The sequence below is a fragment of the Leopardus geoffroyi genome, chromosome A2, assembly GCF_018350155.1.
Source record: "Leopardus geoffroyi isolate Oge1 chromosome A2, O.geoffroyi_Oge1_pat1.0, whole genome shotgun sequence".
NCBI lineage: Eukaryota > Metazoa > Chordata > Mammalia > Carnivora > Felidae > Leopardus > Leopardus geoffroyi.
Window position 1 is genome coordinate 112,995,613 of NC_059331.1, and position 12,500 is coordinate 113,008,112.

General features: G+C 36.6%; 1 pseudogene; it reads right to left on the minus strand.

Annotated features, from left to right (window-relative positions):
• Window positions 1-11,704: 11,704 nt before the first annotated feature.
• Window positions 11,705-12,267, minus strand: LOC123607650 (annotated as a pseudogene).
• Between the last annotated feature and the right edge of the window lie 233 nt (window positions 12,268-12,500).

A 12,500-nucleotide genomic window follows, 5' to 3' on the forward strand; every position in this document is an offset into this window, starting at 1 on the left:
AAAGAGCTCTTCTTTCCTAAGAGCACCAGAAGAATTTTTAGTGAGCAGGCCTGGAGTGCCCACCTCTGGAGCCTAGACTACAAGTAGGGAAGGGTGACTCCCCCAAGGAAAATCCAGATGCTACTGTACCAGAAGAAAGGGGCATGGATACTGGATGTGTAAACACGCAATAGCTATCTGCTACGCTCATACTCTAAAATCTTGTGGAACTAGGTAGAAGTCAGGGTTATTGAGTTATATTTGGATTGTTCATAGGCAATTCATTAAGTTTTTATCTTAAATATTATTAAAAGTCATTTTTTCTCAGGTCTAGACAACAGCTGGGTGATTTTAATTCATAAAAATTTATCATTAAAATGTACTGAGAAACAGCAGGTAAGCCTTTCACGAACCTCTTGTGAGAGTTCACTGTGGTAACTTAATTCACTGATAAAACTTCATTATTCAAATATCACCAGTGATTCAATATCAAACATTCGCATTTAAGACTATAAACATAGAAAAAGGTAGATTGTTAAATGTGAATGTTTATGAACATAATCAATAAGCTACTGGCTAGATAGTAAATTTGAACCTGCCAAAATTACTTGATGAACATAAATTCTCTATTTTTAGAGAGATGAATAATCCATTGGTTAAATAAGCAATCCCAGTTCTGTGTGATTGGAATTTTACCCAACAGAGTAAAAAGAATAGCAAACATAAAGTCAGAATATTTTGGTTTTAACAAAAATTTACCTTATTATAACTACACAATTCTGGGGCAAGTAATTATCCTCAAAATTTGCACAATAGTCGAAAGGATATTGTATGGAAAGTAGTTATTAAACACAACACAAATTTACAAATCAAGGGTTTTCTCCTAATGCATTTGTAATTCTGCTGACATAGAAATTCTTATCTAGTTGGTGCTTTGTTATTATTCAGTCATTTTGTTCTGATGAATTTATTACTCTTCATGATTCATTAACTCTTTATGATTATTTTATTATGTAACTTATTCATGACCACACCACACTGCTCTGTATTCTCTAATATATTTGTACTGTAGTTTGACCTTTTCGGTAATGCAGAGAAAGTAATAGAAGGTAGTAAGAAAACTGATGAAGGAAGCTGTTATTTTGATAATTTATGTAGAAAATAATTACATGTGGGGCTTATATTCTTATTTAAATGAATTTAAATTATTTAATTGAACGAACCTCTGTTATTTTAAATACCACTAGTTATCCTTCCATCATTTCATCTGAAATAAAGTCAATTTTCCAGACAAGACTAAAAAAAATAGATACAAGATATTTCCTTAATTAAATATGAAAAATAAGTTCTTGGAAATTAGAAGGTGTCACATGCACATGTGTATTTGACTAAAAATCATGGCTGTGCCATATCCAATGCCAATCTTGACATTGAACCATATATTGATCCTCAAATCAGAGTAATTAAACCTGCAGGTAGGCAGATAGAGTATCATGCAGAAATGTAGAGTCGGCTTGGCCTCGTTCCTTGACATGCAGAGACGAATAAATAAGCCAGGTAATACACTGTTTCCTCATTCAAAAGTTTGGAAGATATGCTGCTACCTACACTCTTACAGTGTGTTAATAGTTTCCTGTTCACTTTTTAAAGAATATATAGTTTTATTATTATGCCTTATTTTCTTAGAGTCTACTTTCTTGTTTTCAAACAATAATTATTATCTGTTTACTCACTAAATGTGTTCATTTATTTTATCTGTTATACATCACTTCTCGGCCTTTTGGCTAAGATCAAGTGAGTATTTTATCTGTTATTTATCATAGCTTTGTATTACCTGTGATAATAAATATCCAATTGGAAAAAAGTATTCCTGGAGGAGGAATAATTCATAACATAATTTTGCAGAGCTGAGGTCCCTAGAGCTTCAAGTCTATTTTGACATCTGCTTAATTCATCTGTTTAATAACCAAGTTATGATGAAACAGTTGTGCTGTCAAAAGAAATAATCAGTGCTGTAGTTTTATTAGTTGCATTGCCTTCTGGTTCCACCTTCTAGATTTTCATAGAAATCTAACAAAAGAGACAAACAAACATTTGGAATACAGGCTCATAAAACGCCTTCTGCATTATCTGGCCAGTTCTTTAGCTGTGTTGAAGATTTGGATAAAATAAGAAAAGCTCATTCTATGATCTCAGTGTTTCTTTTTTCTTAAGGTAACTTTGTGCAAATACTTATCTTTAGGCATGGTTGGTGAATGGAATACTATTATTAATATTCTATTGAATAGACTTATTATACATTTTATATGAGAGTTTCAATAAAAACTAGATTTCAAATCGATGAGTATTTACAGTGTCTTACCCTGTACCAGGTATTTATAAAGTCTCATTTAAATTGCAAAATAAACCAAGGTTGTTAATATAACCATTTTACAAATGGTCCATATAAAAGAGGTCCAGGAGCTTGCCTCAGGCACCAAGCTGGTGAGTAAAGTAAAGGGGCTTAAACCACTGATTCTAATTTGAAAACTTGATTTCTTCTTACTGTACTACGTTTAATACAATAAATGACAAGAACCGTGGATATTAGATAATAGCATCTGCCATATGCCTTACACTCTTCCTACTTGTCACAATTCAATGTGATTATATCTATCTTTCAGTTAAACAAATGGACAATCCAAAAGTCAGACAGTTGCCAGTGGTCACCCAGCAGGTAAGTGGTAAAACTAGAATTCAAATTCAAATCAGGCCACCCGACTTCAGCGTTTAAATTCTTCCCACGATGGCATACCGACTTTCAATTGAAACTAAAACTTGAAAAACTACAATTCAATCTGCATGGGATGATTAGATGATGATTCGGAAGCTAACACTTCAAGCTCACCATTGTGAGGTACTGGTTTAAGAGGTTTTTTTTATCAAAACAGAGTTAAAAAATATGAATGCTGGATTCAAATTTTCATTTTACTTCCATCTGAACATTTAGCATTATGCACTATATTTTGAAAATTCTGGCAGAGTGCATAGTTTTTCACACAATCAGAATAATAAAAAGGGTTTTACTGATTCAGTCAGCAAAAAAAAAAAAAAAAAAAAGACTAAACAGACAAACATAAGAAAACACTAAACAAAAATATATATATTTCAATTTGGTAATGTAATGTAGTCTCTAAGCAGTTAGGTACACGATCTCATAAATAAATTAATACATACTACTATACATATACACATGCTTAAATAAATATGATGGAACAGGCTGCAAATTAAAAGAAGTAAAGTCTGGGAATCCCTGCGCAGTAGGGACTTAACTACAGAAAACAGCAAACTTTTTTTAAAAAAAATTTTGATGTTTATTTTTGAGAGAGAGAGACAGAGCATGAGCAGGGGAGGGGCAGGGGAGAGCAGACACAGAAACCAAAGCAGGCTCCAGGCTCTGAGCTGTCAGCACAGAGCCCAACGTGGGGCTCAAACTCCCGAACTGCGAGATCATGACCTGAGCCGAAGTCAGACACCCAACCAACTGAGCCACCCAGGCTCCCCCAAAACAGCAAACTTTTAAATCAACTTTGTTAGGGGGTAATTTAAGCACACAGTTTAAGACCACTTTAAGCATATGGTTCAGTGAGTTTTGACAAATATATAAATCTGTGTAACCACTATGAAATGAAGATATAGAACATTTATATCATCCAAAATTTCAGTCATGCCCTTATAAAGTTAACCCTACTTTTCCAGTACTAGTCAACCACTGATTTGCTTTATAACCTAAAAATTAATTTTGCCTGTTCTAGAACTTCACATGAATGAAATCATACAGTATGTGCACTTTTTTGCCTGTCCTCTTTTGCTAATCATAATGCTTTGAGTCTTATCCATGTTGCTATAAGTATTAGCAGTCATTGCTTTGTAATGCTGAGTAATATTCCATTGTAAGTATTCACTACATATGGTTTATCCATTCACCACTTGAAGAACAGCTGAATTGTTTCTATTTTTGAATATTATGAATAAAGCTGATATGAACAGTTGTATACCAGCACATTTTCATTTCTCTTGGTGAATACCTAGGAATGGAATTGTAGAGTTGTGTAAGTGTATGCTACTTATACATGAAACTGTCAAACTCTTCTCCAAACAGGCTGTACCCTTTAATACTACACCAGCAATGTATAAGAGTCTCAGTTGCACCACATTCTAGATACATTTGGTATTGTAAGTCTTTTTAAATTTTAGCCATTTCAGTGAATATGTAGTGGTTTATCATTGTGATTCTAATTTGCTTCTGGGAAACAGTTTATTTTTTCAGAGGACTAGATTAGCAACTGAGAATCCTAGTTAAGCAGGGTTGTCAATAGGTCAACACATGGATTTGAACCCCAGATCTGGGACCTCCTATATGTGTGACTATCAGCAAGCTGTCTTACCTTCTCCAGGCCTCAATTTTCCCTTCTACTAAGTCACAATAAAAATAGTACATTTCTCAGATTTTGTTTTAAACTTTGAAGAAAAAATGAATGTAAAGCACTAAACATAGTGCCTGAATCATAGTAAATTTTCAATAAAAGTTAGCTAATATAAATTTTTTAAACCTACAAGGTTTGCTTCTAATAACCATAACAATAATGCTATGCCTTTATAGGATCTACCTTACCCAACATATGACCTTGCTTTAAAAATAATTTTTTTAAATAAATCTATTTTCTTCAAAGTTAATCATAATATAAATATATATTAGTCTGGAAGGCATCTAGGTTTTTTTGCTTTCTTTTTAAAATTTTGTTTTGTTTTTAAGTTGGGATTTGATCCCAACAAAATACGCAGACAACATTGTTTTACATGGCCTTAATCCTAGAAAGTGGCAGTATTAGGTATTTAAAGCAACCTACAATATATCATAAGCATCCTACCATGTCTACCTCTTCTCCTTCCACAAGCAATCTTTGTGGTCTCAATAACTCCCTAAAATGCCAACTTCCATTTCATCCTGACATCAAGTGAACCAACATGTTTTCTCTCCCCACCCACTGGGACAAATTCCCTACCCAGCTGCTTTCCACTAAGGGTATAGGCAGTTCACTAGCACTGCCTGTAACCACTCTTCAGTCCTGGCCTAGTGATACCACGTCAGCTTCTCTTCTGCTTGTCACATTGCCAAATCTCTCCTCAAGTCTGATAGCTCTGCCAAATTATCTAGCTTTTGCTTCTGTGTGGTCTAAGAGAGTTGGCACAAAGGGAAGCAGTGAGTTCTGTGACTTCCTGTTAGGTTTTCTTTCACAATTAGGAAAGAGGGTTAGGAGTAGCCAACAGACATTAATTTTTTTAAGAAAAGTGTCCTTCAGAAAAAAAACAAAGGGGTGCCTTAAAACTCTGAAAAAAAAGTTTAAATTAATCACTATTCATTCATTGATTTATTTGATGACCCTGATATGTTTACCACTTGAATCCTCAGTTTTTATGAGCTTATTGTTACAGAATTTTAAAGCTATTGTTGTTTATCTGTTAACATCACAGAACAATTAAAAATTTATATAGTGATTTGGTTTTCCAGTCCTCTCATGTAAAATCTCATTTGAATGTCATAACCACTATGAGTTTGAAAGCATTAGGTAACAGGACATGTCACCACTACCACTATCAACCCCAAGTACAAAAACTTTTGAGGGCTGGGCTGAAGTTACTGGGGAGAATTAGAACAAGAACAAAATAGAATTATGGAAGTAGAATACAGCCGGAGGAGGCAGTTACTAATAAAGGGCTTCAGGCACGACAGGCGGAAGTCTATTAATCAGCCTTGGGAACAGATATAGGGCAGGCACTGGTCAACAACCAGAGTATAAATGGGTTGCAGAAATTTATCTGGAGAGCAGATCATAATGGTCTAGAAGGATGTCTGCCTTCAAGCAGGATGCAAATTAACTCATTCCTCCAAACACACCATTTGGGATAAAACAAAAAGATGCCGTTTACCATGTGTACACAGTATGCCACTGTTTATGCCTCATTTCTGGTATTTTTTCTCTCAGATCCATTCACACTCAGTCTATCCCTACAGCTGAGCAAGTTGGAGTTCACCTGCTTCCCATAGCCTTTTGCTTAGTATTAAATTTAAATCAATGCCCACTATCCAAATTTCTCAGCTAGAGTTAGATCTATTAAGGGCTAGACTTCCCTAATACTTGGCTACTTCTCCCTGTCTTAGCACAGTTTTCTAGATTTTACCTTACCTGCCTGCCTAGGCCTGTTATTTTCCAGACCCCCTATGTCAAACTAGACCTCAGTTTCTGGGTTCTCCTAGTCAATAGAGACCTGTGGCCATCTATGTATTACAATAACTCTTGGCTTCTCTTCTCTCAAGAGACTAGTGTGCTAGAGAAGTACTACTCTAATGGCTAGAGAAGAGGACACCATTGCCGTGAACATTATCAAGGAATGTCTTCCATTAATAAGTAGCATGCAAACCCCTTCAAGATTGAGCAGATATGAGCTCTAAGAGATTCCACAAAAGGAGAAGTTCCTAAGGTGCTTCCATAGACTATAGTATTGGCATCAGCATTTTCTCACTTTGTCCTACCAGCTCATATGTAGCCTGTAGGAAGATGTTAATTTCCCTTGTAAAACTCAGGCCTCAGCTACCCTGGCACACAGTGGATAATTTTAAAATTCCAAGGAGGAAATGAAAGACATCAGTTATAGAATGTCCTAATATATTTTAGCTTATTTTCCATAGTTCAGGATTCTTGTTCAAAGACAAATTCTATCCTAAAAAGGCTGACCCAACTTCACAGCTCTCTTGCTTGCAGGAAAGGTATGAATTTAGCAAGTATACATTCATTTACCAAAAACAGAGTTTAGTTTTATAACTAATATCTTATTCTATCTGCTCTGGAAGCCCCCTTACCATAAAAGTCAGAATATATATGCTTATCTTATGTTTAAGATTCTCTCCTGGCTTATGTTTCCGATTCTGTGTCTCCCTCTCTCTCTGCCCCTCCCCCGTTCATGCTCTGTCTCTCTCTGTCCCAAAAATAAATAAACGTTGAAAAAAAAAATTAAAAAAAAAAAAGGGGCGCCTGGGTGGCGCAGTCGGTTAAGCGTCCGACTTCAGCCAGGTCACGATCTCGCGGTCCGTGAGTTCGAGCCCCGCGTCGGGCTCTGGGCTGATGGCTCAGAGCCTGGAGCCTGTTTCTGATTCTGTGTCTCCCTCTCTCTCTGCCCCTCCCCCGTTCATGCTCTGTCTCTCTCTGTCCCAAAAATAAATAAACGTTGAAAAAAAAATTTTTTTAAAGATTCTCTCCTGGTTTAAATTCTTTTTCTTTTCCTTCCAAATATAGTATTTGGGTGCAGAAGGAAGCTGACATGGGGGTGGAACATCCAAGTCTAGTTGATATATCATACCCTGCTTGGTTTCTGAGTTGACTTCTGTTGTGTCTGCTTCTGTAGTGATGTAATCATGTGGCCCTGAGTATCCTTTTGAGTTTAGGTTGTCCTGCTTGATCTTTAGAGTGCATCTGGTTACCATTGCTGATGTCCATGGACTTCACCCTAGCCCCCAGTCACAAGGATCTCACACCCTACTGTCCATATGGTTACAGGAGTCCTCATATTGATCAGTAGTGTATGTAGCACTTATGAATGGCTTTGGGGGCCTAAGATTTTTTATTTGCTTCCTCCACAACACACCAAAGTGGGACTTCACTCGGGCCCACCCCCTCTAATACTTCCTTCAGCTGGTGATGTATAAATACTCCTGATATTTCAAATGCATGGGACTTAATGAAACTTTCCATTTTCCCAGACCATGCCCAAGAAAGCATGACATCAGCCCCAGTGGTCTTTGGAATCCCCAAATCTGTTTGGATATCATTAATTCCTTCTTTGGGATTTGTCCCTAAGGAAAATCAAAACCCTAGTACCTGATATTATTATTATTATTATTATTATTATTATTATTATTATTTTGTCTCTTTCCGGGGCCTCCACCTCTCAATAATCAGACAGGTTTTTCTCCTCCCATGTGCCAATAAATGTCCTTGCATTGCACCCTTTTTCTCCTATACTTTAGTCCCATCTTATAAATTCCCTGATCCTCTTCAAATTGAGTGTTTGTCTTGGAATTCTGAGAAAATCACTCCTTTCTCAAGTAAGCCAGGCATTTTCAGTGGTCAAAGTGCTTGCTTTCAGACTACAGAAAAAAATTCCATTTTTATTTATTTATTTTTTTAACGTTTATTTATTTTTGAGACAGAGAGAGACAGAGCATGAACAGGGGAGGGGCAGAGAGAGAGGGAGACACAGAATCCAAAACAGGCTCCAGGCGCTGAGCAGTCAGCACAGAGCCTGACGTGGGGCTCGAACTCAACGGACCGCGAGATTGTGACCTAAGCCAAAGTCAGACGCCTAACCAACCGAGCCACCCAGGCACCCCATAAAATTTCATTTTTAAATTCAAAGTCAGTGCATTCCTGTTTGCAACTGGGCCATACTTTCTCCATGATGCAATGCACACTATTGATTCAGTGGTTTGGAGAGTTGGACAACTGAAAAATGGGGATGGCTGAGAGGTAGAACACACTGACTTGATATCTCAAAATCAATACCTATGTAATTTCTCCCATCTTCTCACTTACATGTCTATGGTATATAGTTTCTTCTGCTTAAGTACAATCACTGGACATGCGTGGCCCTTGGGGTTGGGCAAAAAATCAAACTCCAGCCTTCTCAGACCCTCTGTCTCAGTAAATGATAGAGGTGCAGATCACAGCCTCTGTCTCACCTAAGGCATGTCTATTACAAGAGCACGGTTTAGTAATACCTTAATTGGACAAAAACCACAAAAATAATTACCATATAATGCATACATATTTCAAAAAGTACACATGTGGAAGAGTTATTCTGCTACACAAAATAGACTAAATTAAAATAAAGCCCACACTTGAATAATAAGCATATGAAATCATAGTCTTAACTCTTTATAGAAAAATAAAAATGCACTAATCAAGAAATAATTACTACAGAAATTACTGGGCAAACCTGAAAGGAAAAGAAGTCCACCTTTGTATTGTCAAAGAGCAGTTAGATTTTAGAGTTGCCACAAAGGTTAGGCCTGAAGTGTGTTATCTGATAACCCTGTCTAATCTAAAGGAAAACCCATTTAGGGAATGACTACTAAGTACCCTTGGATAATCTACGGTATTTCATTTAGTTCTTACAACAACTCTGCAGGGTGGGCAAAGCTTCATTTTGAAAGAGATGAAGTCCCCAGTCACCAGCAGAGCTACAATTGGACTCACTTCTGATAGAAGACAAATGCTATCAAAGTGAGATTGAAGCCAGTTACTGAATTGCTCCAAAATCTTCCTGTGGTGGGTGACGATAGAAACATGTTCCACCACCTCCAAATATAGTGCCAGTAAGAATTGTACTTTCACCTCTAAGCTTATTCTTTCAATTTAGCTTTCGATTCTTGTTACTAGATTTAGTATTGGTTGACTCTCATTCAAGTCAACTGATAGTTCACTTGGTTCATTAGTGAATAGACAGGCTTATAATAAAAAAAAAAGAAGTCTCGTTAGAGAAAATGCCTCAGCAGGATTTGAATGGGCACTGGAGAGGAGTACTCCTCTTTCAGTAGAATATAGTTCTTCAAGGTGACCCTTCTCCTCAGTCCTGAGGCAGTCTCTGAAAGAAACTAAAGTTGAAAGTAAATAGAGAAGCAGAAATAACTGGTTAAAAAAAAAAGACACTCAGAGGTAGTCTTCTCTCCTTTTGGTCTTTCCCTCTCAGGGTTACATGCAATTGTATATCTCTGTCTTCTACCTCTCTAAATTCATTTTATTTTTTTAATGTTTTTGGTTTTTTTTAATTTTTGAGAGACAGAAGGCAAGTCAGGGAGGGGCAGAGAGAGAGACAGAGACACAGAATCTGGAGCAGGCTCCAGGCTCTGAGCTGTCAGAACAGAGCCTGACGCGGGGCCCAAACTCACAGATCCTGAGATCATGACCTGAGCTGAAGTTGGAAGCTTAACCGACTAAGCCACCCAGGCGCTCGTAAAATACATTTTAAATACACTGTGGTAGTTTTAGTGGATTTTAGAATCTGATTTTTTATGTTTTTAGGTTACTTAAAAAGTAGCACTAGGACATATTGCTCTGTGGAATGTTACTATTGAAGATCCAACAGGGAGCAAGAATAATATCTTTTTTTTTTTAATTTTGTTTATGTTTTGCTGTGTTTATTTTGTTGAATCTTATAATATCCCCCCAGAGGATAGTGAAAGCCAGGTTTTATTATTTTCATTTACAGGCTAGAGGTAGAGTAAAGCTTAGTTAGGTGTTGAACATACAAGAATTAGGTCTCTGCCCAGGATAAAATAACACTAAATCAGCTTTTTTAAAAAGAATTACTTATGGATTCCAAGAGATGTCTTTATAAAAACAATTTCTTACTAAAATATATTTGAGCAATTTCCCACACTAAACGCGCCTCCAGAGATAAACAGTGTACACATTAAAGGTTCTGTGAAGTCTTGCAATTAAAGACACTAACAAAAACTTTGTTTTAACTCGGCATCATTTCTTATAGTATTTTTTGTTTATTTAGTAATATGTTTATATTAACAAAACATATTTTGGGAAATGCTCCATTAAGCCATACCATCTCTCTTTTACCTTATAAGACCAAAAAATCACTTGTCTCAGTCAAGGACACATCTAAATTATCACCAAGAGAAAGAGAAGGTGAGAGAGGAGGAGAGGATGGAAGGAGAGCCCTTGATGGCTTCCAATAGATACATGAACCGTGAGTGAGCTTGAAAGCCACCAATACTATCCAAGTAACCCTTGAGAAGACTGCAATCCCAGAAGACATTTGATTACAGCCTTGTGAAAAGACTATGAACCAGAGACACCCAGCTGAGCTGCACCCAGATCCTGGATTCTCAGGAATCAAAATAGTAAATGTTTAGAGTTTAAGCTGCTACATTTTAGGGTAATTTATTATACATTTATAGACAACTAATATAAACTCTTAAAGTAAATGACTAAAAAATAAAGATAAAATATTTCTTAGGACAATTGGATACATAAATGGAAGAATATGTTAGAAATAATTGATCTAATATTTATTGAATAAAGGATTCCAAAATTGGGTATCCATAAAAGTTCCTTCATGTTTATTTTGGATTAAAATAAAACCATCACGGATCTTTATATTATATAAATTCTCTTGCTTTTATTCCTTTGTTTATTTCAACCTGAGAAATAGATTATTTCTATGAACCTCTACTTAAACATTTTCTGAATTTTTATGTGAAATGAAGGATTGAGAGACACAGAAGATACACCTAGCAGGGTATACAGATGCTTATCTACCTTTCATACCACTTACGCTCTTCTCCCACAGTCATGGCTGTTTTCATGGAATGATGAGAACATCTACCATGAAGGCATTTAAGGAATCATTGTGCCTGGGACCTATGGTGCAAGTGGGAAAGCAGGGAATCCGTTTAAGGAAACAGGGTGCACCATCTTTTCCATGAGTGGTAACCATGAAATGTACTGTTGATTAAAATATTTCTCACATGTTCCTCTAACCTATCAAGTTCTTGGGCTTCAAAGTCATTCCACCTAACTGCCTCTCCTAAGGCTCCTTTCTTATTCCAGTAAAGAAAGAATGAATCTGCTGAATACTATCAACTATACCCTTGTGTTTGTTTTTTTCATGTATCAGTTATTTAATTAGGTTCTTGGCAAGAAATTTAGAACACCAATTTGTGAGGATAAACTCCATTTGTGAGAGAAACCACAGAGCAGAGGTAGCCCTGGAATAGAGGAACAGCTTTTATTTTTGGCAGAATTTGTGAGTCCATAGCTTTATGCTCTCAACTTTGTGCTGCTCTGTATCCCTGGGTCATAGATCTCACCTTCCTGGTATCTGGGCTTTCAAAGCTTCTTCTTCCTAAAATAATGATCAGTGAGATGTTCAGTGTTTTCACACCACTGATAGCAATTTTAGTGGAGGTGGCAAAGACAAATTTCTGGTATGTTCTGTGCAGAGGAACTCAATTTAGTATCAGAGGCCAGTCACAAGTAGCAAGTCACTGCTCAGCTGCTTCAGGAAACCATCCCCTTGCCTCTATGGTGCCCACTGAGGATGATCAGAATGATGTCGAGAGTGGTACTAACTCACTTTCCTAACATGCTACCTGAAAAGATTTTTGTTGCAGCTTAACAGCTTTCAAGGCATATCTTCAGTAGAATAATATTTAGGCATTTTGTGAAGTTTAACCACTCATGACCATTCTTGTCACTACCAACTGGAAGGAATCCCTAAATAAATGGGTGCTTTACATAACACGGGAAAGAGAAGCAGTACTAAAATAATTTAAATAGCATTCCAAACTCTATTCCAAAACTGCATGCCATAAAGTTCAGAAGAACTTCTAGTTCAAGTTTATTTATTTTTCAATACATGGGAAAGGAAAAAGAAAGAAACAGCAATAACAGAACTCCCACCCCTGG